Source organism: Buceros rhinoceros, unplaced genomic scaffold, assembly GCF_000710305.1.
Source record: "Buceros rhinoceros silvestris isolate BGI_N320 unplaced genomic scaffold, ASM71030v1 scaffold5536, whole genome shotgun sequence".
NCBI classification, from domain to species: domain Eukaryota; kingdom Metazoa; phylum Chordata; class Aves; order Bucerotiformes; family Bucerotidae; genus Buceros; species Buceros rhinoceros.
Window position 1 is genome coordinate 58,387 of NW_010415717.1, and position 11,327 is coordinate 69,713.

Consider the following 11,327-nt stretch of genomic DNA (forward strand, 5'->3'; position numbering starts at 1 on the left):
GTTTCTTTATTCCTGGACTGTCTAAAGATTCCCACCATTTCTCAACAAGATTATATTTCTAACCTCTTTCTACGAACTGAGCCAAACATTTTTCCAAAGAGCATAAGCAAATGCTTGCAGTAAGGTAAGATCAGATTTCCACAAAAAGCTTCCTGTCAAACGTGAACTAGCTGGCAATGATTTATAAACCGCTGCAAAACTTATTAAAAAGTTTATTCTGTTTAGACAATTAGCTTCTTTTTTTCTGTATTCAAGTTTAATTCTGTCCCTATTGAAATAGGCCATTTTTGCTATTCTCTCACTTGATGAGCAGATATAATCTGGCACAATTTCCTCATCAGATTGCATCAATATCCATCTCCAAGGCCATGCCCACACTGCAGCTGCTCACTTGGGTGCTGGCAGATGAATACTCAAATCCCAGCCCATGATAGTCTCCAAGCAGCTGCTGATTTGGGTGGGTGATGGACAATGGAGGTGGTCACCATGCTACTGTACCTCCATACTGCAGTGTGGCCACTGTTGCTGGCATATGTAAACTCCCCACCAGCCCCTCTGCAACGTGCATAAACAAGAAAGACTTAGCAGCTAGCTCATGGTAGATCCCAGAGGCCAACTGTGAAGCCACCAGCAAGCCCATAGTGGCCTGATGTTTTTCTGGAGACCAGAGCTATTTAAATATGAACAAGTGATCACTTTGCTCCTGTTCAAAACTGTGACCCGCCAGTGGGACAACTGTGCCTGCTGATAGTCTGGCAGATGCAGTTGATCTGCTTCCCTGCTGTAGGACGGCTGACCATGTGTGAGCTGCTGGCAGAAGGCAACTTGGCTGCACATCAAGCTGGTGCAAGATGTTAAGGGGATGGAAAAACAAATGATGCTGCCTACAAAAATAACTGGGGCTTTAGTACATCTAGTGCAGGCTCAGGGGTGACCTGCGCATGGCATAGCAATGATTTTAAGAGAGCAGTAGCATGTTTATGAGCATGCACTTCACAGATGTCTGCACACTGTGCAACAGGTCACGGTAGCTCTGGGAATGAAGGAACCAGGAAAAAACCCAGAAAAATGGTCTATTCTACATCCTCAGTTTGCAAGGACAGATGCTGTAAAGCAGACACAACATTAAGGCTCTGTGTTCATTTCCTTCAGATTACTGCGAAACATAAAGATAAGGCTGGGAACTGTGTCTGGTTGGATCTGTACCAGCTGCCTGATGTGCTTACTTAAGAGTAATGTGGTCTAGATTTATTTCTGAGAGATTTGTTCCCCATTACTGTTTTACACGCATACCAGAGGAGCGCTGTGCAGACTCACCGATACTGACACTGACAAAACAAAAGTGCAAGAAGCATAACAGAAGTAGTTCTTTGCCAGCATTGTCCCCAAATGCAAAGTCAGTGCTGGTTAAGCTATGTGTGACAAACATGCAAAACGTTACTTGTAAGACAGTTAATCCTTTGGCCGCTTTCTTTAGGAGGTACGAATTTCTTCCTGCCTATATAGGGCAAGAATTGCTTTTGCTGCTTCGGTTTCACACATCAAGCAAATTTGGGTTAGGGAGGAGGTGGGAACAGGAGGAGGGCGTGTTGAAATGGCCACCTAGTTCCTTGCTCTGGAAACAACTGCTGGGTGTCCTCACTGAGGTGCTCAGATGGATGTTCTATCATAGGGACCAACTGGGACAGTAAGTTGTCCAGGATAGTATTTAGCCCACAGGTCCTCAGGAATGTGGATTTATACACAGAGTACCTCACTTTAGCTTTAAGAGCCAGAGATGGTTTGGCTACAGATACATCCTTGGCTGGGCACTTGGGGAAGGCAGGGGAAACTGTTCAAATGAAATCAAGAGAAATTCTCTCTTGGCTCATCTGCTATTCTCCTCTGTTCAGGTTCACAGCATGCTTAACTGCATCTTTTCACCCCAGAGCAACAAACCTAATTTATAATGTTCTTGATTGCTTTTTCTTTTCTTCTCCCCCAGCTGGCAGATGGACCTGTACCATATCAGCAATGTTTTTTGTTTTGCTTGCAAGAATGATAATAGAACCAACAAAATTATTTTATTTCCCGCTCTGTGCACGCTACAAAGGAAGTTCAGTAAGCATCGTTTGGTCTTTACTTACTTTCATTCTCAGCTCTTGCCTGAGATAGGAAATGTTTTCTACTGTATATTGTTTGCTCTTATTTCACAGTGTTCTGAATTCTTTCTTTTAATTGTCACAAATAATGGTTTTTGGAAACAAGCCAAGCTTGCTGAAGCTTTGCTAAGGATGTAGAAAGGCAAAGGATGCTGTGGGACAGCACACAACAAAACATGTTTGTAGAGTCTAACGACAGATAGAGATAAAAGATGTATGAACCAAAAAATACACGTACATGTGGGGCTGGATATAATGAAGATTCTAGTTAAAATTGCCTCCATTTAGAGGTAAGCTAAAGATTCAACTCAAAGCAGAGACACCCCAAATGTACCCTCATGGTCAGTAATAAAGTTCACAATTTTAACATCTACAGAATAGGCACAAGTCTATTCTGCCTTCTTGCTATTTTACTTGGTTACAGTGTTCACAATTTTAACATCTACAGAATCGGCACAAGTCTCTTCTGCCTTCTTGCTATTTTACTTGGTTACAGAGAAGCATTTCAGAGTCGTATTTGTGCCCAAGTTATGGAATGAATCTGCCATCGTAGTTTTGTGTGTGTATATATATTTGTGTATATATATATATCAATCAATCCCTCTGAAAAGGATATCTGACCAAGGAATATGAGGTTTTACATTCGAGTTTTAAAACTTCAAATACTGCAAAATCTTAAGAGGCAGTCCAGGTGAGCTGCTAAGTGTTGGTGTGTAACACTTGGTGAAGGAAAAGGTGGATGGAATTGACTTCAACAAGTTTTGGTATGAACCATTTGGAACTAGCTCTACTAGTCCTCCTGCAGAGAAGTCAGGCTAAATAGTCCCTTGTGATGGATATTATTTAATGTTTTATATGAAAATGCAGGTTTTTTTTCCTGAGTTAATTTCATTATTGCATATGATGTCTATATGTACATATTGCAATTGTATCCTTCTCAAACATTATGCTGTATGCATTATTCTCCCCTATAATCCTTACAGTGTAAGGCTGCATGTGCAAAAGCAATGCAGCTTAGCCGCAAAAAATGTGTGAAAAGTTTGGCTTCTTCTTGCAGAAGGGGGCTCAAGAGAATTGCTAGTTCCATTAGAGTAGCTTTGATTTTAGCATTATTTTCTTTTCCACTGAGCGGTCTCATGAGGAGAGAGTCACAGCAGATAGCACGGAATGCTATGCTGTGCCCCAAAGAAGGCTGAGACGGAGCATGAAATTAGTTCAGCTAGTATTTGTGCTAAATAACATTAATTTAAATTTTCCACTTTTAATGTGGGGAAAAAAAAAGCAAAACAGGCTGGGAGCATTTCAGCCTTTGAGCAATACAACAGATTATGGCTGTGCTTATGGAGCTGTGATTGAGCCAGATAGGAAAACTAGGGCTGCAGTTTTCAGTGCTCTCCAGAGGAAAGCAGGTTGCTTCCTCCTCCCAGGGAGTGAAGTGGTGGTGAACCATCTGGAAATCAGCCCCACAGGGAGCTTCTGCCCCTCAAAGACAGCTTGGAATCACCGGCCTGCCCAGATTGAAGTTCACACCCAGATCCGCTGGGAAGTAATGTATTTTATATGGGAGTGGATTTTGTTTCTAACCATCCATCACATCCTGGCTCAAAATGTGCTTTTACATTATTTGCAGGCACCGATCGCTCTTGGTAAGAGATTACTCCCAAACTCATGTAAACACAGACAGACGTTTTCCCCTGGAATCACAGAGAACTGTTCTTGCTTCTCTCTTCTTCAGTGGTTGAACCCTTTTCATTTAAGTTTCTGTTGGCTGAACTTCCATCCAAAGAGAGGATACAGCAAACAAAAACCCACCCAACTAACCAAATATCTATGCTTCTATTTTATCTGGTGGTGTTTTCCTGCTCACCTTAGTTGGGAACAAGGGTGATGCTAATGGGAGAATTAAAGACCAGCTGTTAGGGGGCTCACGGTTGCTCAGAACCTCTGTTTCCCTGGAGGCAGACTAGAAGAGCATCACGGATCTGTCTTCATTGCCACCCTGTACAAACTGGCAGGGGCTGCATCTTGTAACAGACCCTTTAGTTCCCCTGGTAAATCTGGAGCTGGCAAGCTTTCTCTCCTTAGGTAGTGGTGAGGAGAAACGCAGGCTACTTTGAGCTCACGTGCTCTCATGCATACTTTGCAATTCACAGGTTGGATCCTACACATAGAGAGGAAGGTTTTTGTCAGATCAACTTCTTAAGCAGCAGGAGAATCTGCGGATGGCTCTGTTCACTGCTGAGTTTGGGAGTGTCTCAAAAGAGTACTTGAAGGCACAGCTAGCAATGGACATTGCAGCACTGTAATAGACCTAAAATTTCTCAGGAATGGGATCAGAGGGCAGGGATTTCTATAAAAAGAGGAAAATAAAGCAATCATATTGTCCAAGACTAAACCTAACAGTATCCAAATCTTTTCCCATTCCAGTGCCTAGGAATCTACAAATATTATTGTTGTTATTTTTAAATAGTGGTAATTCCTACCATATTTATCTAATCAAATCATCCCAGTCATTTCTTTTTCAAACTTTTTAATTGAAGTGCTCGGTATCCTTGCAATGTACAGCATTTTCATCTCCCAGGAGGACTGATGTACACACAGGTACCTCCTGCTGTTTGAGGTATTTATCTCATGCAGCCTTTCACAGGAGGAGAAATCTCAGTTCTTCTTGTTTGACTCCTCCTCCATAAAAGCTCCTCTGCAGCAGGGAAGGTCATATCGAGGACAAGTTTTCTTCTCCTTGTTACCTAAAAATTCATAATTATATTGAATATTCATATTTGCATATCTGTTGGTATGACATGCAGAGTATATGACTAGTATCTGTGTCTTACTGATTCATTCTCAGCTACCCCAAAAATGAGAGGCTTGAAGCCAGTTCCTAACTAAAGCTCTTATTTTAAACAGAGTTTCAGGAAAGCCAGTTAACAATTCACTTCCAGTGTAATGAGCACTGGATTAATTAAATAAACACTAGGTTACACAAATCCATATTTATGACTCTCTGCAGCAAACAGAAATCTGAAGTAATGTATGAAATAAATCACAAGAGGGAAGACAAATACTCCATGTGGGGAACACAAGTATATACCACAGAAAGAATGGTGACTCCATCCTGTCCTCATGGTAAAAAAATGAAATAAACCCATTGAACTATTAAGACGACTGTCATATTGATGTAGACAGAGTGAGGCAAGTGTCATAACATCTTCTGCAAAGCACTCTACATTAATTGACAAACAAGATGTTTCATTTCTCCACTATATTCAGAGGATCATTATGTAAAAAAAAAAAAAAATCAATTGAAAATGTCAAAACCTATTACCAAAAATTGCTTGAAAACATTTTTTTCCTGGCTCCATTTTCCCTCTCCCTCCCGGGAGTATTCAAGGTCTTCAAAATCCTTGGCAGCATGGAAAATTTTTTTGTTACCCTCTCCATTTGGAGGTGATTATTTGGGGCAACATAATTTGAGGTTTTGCAAACAAACAGCACCAATACATAGCTGAAAATTTAAATCAGGAGATACCAGGGAAGGAGTGTTTGTTGAAAAGGTGCTGTCCTCAATTCGGCCATCCAAAAGATTTCAAAGTGGACTTTTTTCATCTAGAACAGGAGGGAAAAGACATGCCGTGACTGTATGTTCAAAAGGTCCAAAGGCAGAAATGCACAAATAAGAAAGGAAAACAAAAGAAAATCTGACTAAATAAATGGCTCATGACCAAGCCTTAAAACCACGTTTTGCCTCACAGAAGCACAGGCGACAGCAAAAATTAACAAGTAGGCTGGAAGCAAATGCAGTTACCACTTCTAATCTGCTCATTACATTCATATACTATATGCTATGCAAAACATGCCTGTAGGAGTTGCCTCTCTCACCTCTCGCTTTGTTTGTTTTGTTCTGCTGCTGCTCTTGAACGTGAAATGCAATTCTCTGAAAGAAAGACAGAAGGTTTCAATTTTTTTACCATGCATCTGTGTATTGCCTTGTGCCATGGATTCAACCTGTCACAGTTCCTGGGCTCTCTTGCGCTACAAACAGTAAAAGACTTGCCAAAGAAAAGTGCAGAAATATCCTCCCGTTCCCCCCAATGGGCATTGGGTTCATGATTTCCTAGAGATTCATCATCAACATCCAGCAGGCTCTGCTAGCGGAGGGCATCTGAGAAACATGCAGTAAACCTGAGATTCTTCTCCTTCCCTTCAGCTATTTTAAAAGCTGTAGGCTGATCCTTAACAAGCACCTCCAGGCACACCAGCCATCCTTGCCCTCTGTATTGAAAATAAAGGGAGCATGGCCGAAGAGCTAGGTAAAGGTAGGTTATTTTAAATTTCCCTTAAAATGGATGGCAGTAAGGACTTTATCTGGAGGCAAAGATAAATACTACTCTCCCCTATAAATCAGAAGAATACGGTTAGACTGTGCAGCAGTGTTCTACGTGCTGCAAATAATGTGAGAACAGAATTGCCTCATTAGTGTGGAAGTTTAATTACCTTCTGTAGATAATGTTCTTAGATATCAGTTATTTCCCTAGTATAGATGGTTCATTAACATTGAATTTAACTGTGATTTTAGTTAAAGTGTGTTTTTTAGCTTCCACTTTGTAACTTAATCAATATGCACTTACAACGCTCCCCCTAGCATGGCACAAGTACAAAACTTCAAATCTTACTTTCCAGGTAGCTGAATCTTAGCTGAAGCTGAAAATGCACAGTGATTTCAGGAGCAACAACTGCTCTGTGCATTCAGAAATGTGTTTCAAAACTTATTGCACTAACTATGCAACTCATCATATGTATTGAAGTAGGTCCATATAAATTGTAAGAAATAGCTGCAAATTTAGACATGACTTTTTTCTTTACCCTGATTTGTACAGAGAATTAGGAAGCAGCATTTTTCAATTTAAAACATTTATTCTATCATTAACAGAAATAATGAAGCTTATTTTTCTATGGAGCTGTATAGAAAAGAAATCTAATAAAGTCCTTCTCTCTTGTGATCATTAAATCTGTGTGGTCGGCCAGCTGCATTATTAAATGACAGAAAAAATGTGGAAATGCCTAGAGACAAACTGAGTTGAACATCTATTGTATTAACTACTGTACATGTAAACAAACAATATTATTCCCCACTCCAGAAAGCTTGCGGTCTGCAAGATAATGCTTAAGGGCACAGAGACGACTGTGTCAACCTGAAGGTTGTCAGTATGAAACCAGGTCCTTCAGCAATTTTTATTTTTTTTGGTAGATGTCCAGTCCTAATTCCAGAGAAGACAATGAAATATTCCTATTGACTATAGTAGGCTATCAATCTCAAAGGAAGGAAAGGGAGGGAAGGAAGGAAGGCAGGCAGGAAGGCAGGAAGGAAGGAAGGCGAAGGCAGGAAGGAAGGAAGGCGAAGGCAGGAAGGAAGGAAGGCGAAGGCAGGAAGGAAGGAAGGCGAAGGCAGGAAGGAAGGAAGGCGAAGGCAGGAAGGAAGGAAGGCGAAGGAAGGAAGGCGAAGAAGGGAAGGCGAGGGAAGGCGAGGGAAGGGAAGGGAAGGGAGGGAAGGAAGGAAGGCAGGCAGGAAGGCAGGAAGGAAGGAAGGCGAAGGCAGGAAGGAAGGAAGGCGAAGGAAGGAAGGAAGGCGAAGGAAGGAGGGAAGGCGAAGGAAGGAAGGCGAAGAAGGGAAGGCGAGGGAAGGCGAGGGAAGGGAAGGGAAGGGAAGGGAAGGGAAGGGAAGGGAAGGGAAGGGAAGGGAAGGGAGGGAAGGAAGGAAACAAGGAAGCAGGATTTCCCTTCTACCTATTCTGTAAAGCCTACTTTAATGTTATCCTAAAGAGAACCAGTCCTTTTCATTTTATTTAAAAAGTATGTCAAAGCAATAATGACTAGTTTGATCCCAGTATGAGTAAATATTTTACCTCTTATTTTTTATAAAATAATCCCTTTCAGTGAATAGCAATGGCATTTTCAAAGTTACAAACTAGAAATTCTCTGCATGACCATTCTGTATAACAGCAACAATTTTGTTTTTATTTCTGCAGGGGCAATAAATTAGAGCCTTTCATCCACTACCATTTATCTCCTCCTTTTATGAGGGTGCAAGTAAGTAATTATCAGTGAAGTTTAATGATCAAGGCGCTGCATAAATTTGCAGGAGAAACTAATCCTGACTAATTAATCTGACTAAAGGTATGGTTTAAAATAATCCTCAATGACAGTAGTTTGTTCTCAGTCGTTTGCTTTTGTATTAGAATGTCATCTATCCTTCATGATTGCTATTTGAAATTACACCCAAAGGAGCCATTTTTATCTGGAAATTTCATGATATTTTGTAAATACAGCCTCAGGTAAAAAGAGACAAAAATAAATATTCTATTGCTATAGATAAGCACAGTTTCATGAGACTAGTGAGCCAGCGACAACAATCTTTAGAAAATTTGATGAAGATAGTTAAGGAATGGGTTTAGGGGATGCAGCGGATGGAACTGAATCACTATAGGGCTCTGCCATAGTTGTAAGGAAGTTGTCCTCAACCTATTCTGGGTGGGGCAGTGAGGAAAAGGAGAAAGTTGGGTCCTGTACAGTATTTTACACTGTTTTCATTAACTTTTTAATAAAATTTTTGGCTGTTTGATTTAGAACATTTTTTTACCCACTATTTACCTTCATTCCTTATATTCATTTTGTTCGTTTAATTCCTTGCACCTCCCTGAGACATACACATAAGGCTGGAAGAACCTCGGATGTTTATGAAGAGTGAGTGACTTTAATGTTAATGTTGATGCTTAATGTTAATGTTAAATCTGGTACTTCATTGCCACAGTGGGTCAAGAGCTCTGCTGGAGCCTAGACTGAGCATCAGGACTCCCATGCCAAGGTCTGGGCAAGGAGTCACCAAACTATTTGACAAATTCTCCATTGAAGGACCAATTAAAAAAAACCAAAACCATAAACAAAACCACAACTACAACCTAGTGGTGTTTTAAATGTTAAAGTCACAAATAACTGTGTCAAAGTCTAGAGTTTTCAAAAATGTGCTCCCACTGAGAGCTGAGTGCCTCTGAGGGCTGGCGGGGGCACTAAGTTGCTTCCCGTACTTACCCTTCATCAAGAATATGAGTTGTTTGGCACACTGAAAAACCTGCAAGGCCCATACAGAAAACTGGCAAACACTACCCCAGGTTGTAATCAAGTGGATTCAAAGAAGTACAATCCTTTCAGCTGATGCTTCTGATGCAAAGCAGGTAAGTACCCAAGTACTTCCCTTGAGCTGGTGTCAGGAAGAGCCTGTAAATAGTGCCCAAAATCTGACTCTGTTCCCCTTTACACCTCCCCAGCAGCCAGAGAGCTCTCCATGCATTTGGAGAGATATGAACAGGCTTCTAATCACTTGCAGTCCAAGGCTGGTCCTCACGCATTGGTATTGGAAGCAGAGTTAAACCCACACTCCACCCACAACCCACAAACACGGTCATCCAAGTCGCCCGTGCAGCTGAGATGTTCAGGTGCGCAGACTTTCAGAGGGGGCTGGCTCTGTAGGTGGGAAGGAAGGGTTAGCTAAATAATTTCCGGTACTCTACTCAAACAAGTAGTGGGTCTTCTACATATTCCTCTTTTTTTTTTTTTTTCCTGAAAGCTAGTAAACTTAAATCGTCTTTGTTACAGGTTTGTAACAAATATATATATATGGTTTGGGAAAAAAAATAATTGAAGTCTAATTATAAAATAAATATACAATCAGTTACTTATTTTGGTATCTTCCTCTTCCCTGGATTTGATCTAAAATGCTCAGGAAAATCTCAGGTTGTTTTCAGTGCTGTTTTTCTCTAGATGACAAGTACGGGAAAGAATGCACTTTAAGGACCCAGTCCTGTGAACTGCAGGATGGGCGTAACTACTTTGACTTACACAGGCAACATAAATTCCAGCACTTGCTTGTACAAAATTCACAAGCTAACAAAACACAGCTGAGTTTCCACTTGAACACGTTTCAGCATTTCCACAGGGGAAACTGAGGGAAGCAAAGAGTAATTTCTGAAGTCCAAACTATTTCTGAAAAACTAATAGAAGCTTTAAAAAGTTGGAGCTATCATGGGTAAGATTCTGATCATAACTAACCCGGAGCAAATCTGGGATATTTCCACTGGTTACAATGGCAGTATTTGAGATTGGTGCAGTGTAACAGCCTTAAATCCAAAGCCTTAAATCCCTACTTGTGTTCAAGAAATGTTTAGAATTTAGAAATGGGAAGTCACACTCTGTTTGCCATTGTTTTCCTTTAAGACAATAGTGAGGGGTTTTTTTGTGTAAGAATTTAGATATTATTTTGGCATTTAGATCTCTTCCTACAGGGGAAGTTACAGTAAAGTGAGTCTAAAAAATATCTACTGATTAGAAATTAGCTTCCTGAAGAGGAGAATTTTTCTAAATTGTTTTAGGGCTTATTACACCAGAAATGTAAGCTGCCATTCCTAAGCGTAACTAGCTCATCTGTCACATGCAAATACCTGTGATTGGGAGGACCTGGATGGGGATGGCTCTCTGCAGCACCCTGTAGAGGGATTCTGCACAGTAAATGCACAGAACATTGCCTGACGAGACTGAAAAAAACATGTCATCCATGCTGTGAGCTTTCCAGCTCAGCTCAGCTGGAATGGCAAATAGTCTACCTGGTTTAGGGAAAGTTTAGTCTTCTGAAAATCTCTGACCTGCTCAAAAACCTGAAAAATCCTTGCCATTCCTGCAGAACATTTAACACAGTACGAGCAATTGTAGCATCCAGAACATAACATTGACAACACACAAAATTATTTTATTGCAATGTACTTCAAATAACTGAAGTCACAAGGCTATTGGGTTTTTTACTTATCCACTGAGATTTGCACCATTTCCTTGTTACAAAGAGGCTGCTTATAGAAGGGTAAGGTGCAAGGATGGCTATAAATGGCAAAGTCATGGGGAGACAATTCAAAGGAGCTGGGAATCCACAATAGGTTTACACTACAGTTATTTTTCAGCCTGTTTGTACATTGCATGTACTGTACGTGCATTTATATTTCCAAATTTTGTATGTACAGTTACAAATGTTAATAAGAGTATACATTCAATTTCTTCACTTCGGAGACTCCTGTAAGAAATGTAACCCTAGAGTAGCTATAAAGCAGACTATGCTTTACATGCTGTGACTCAGATATTTCTGGG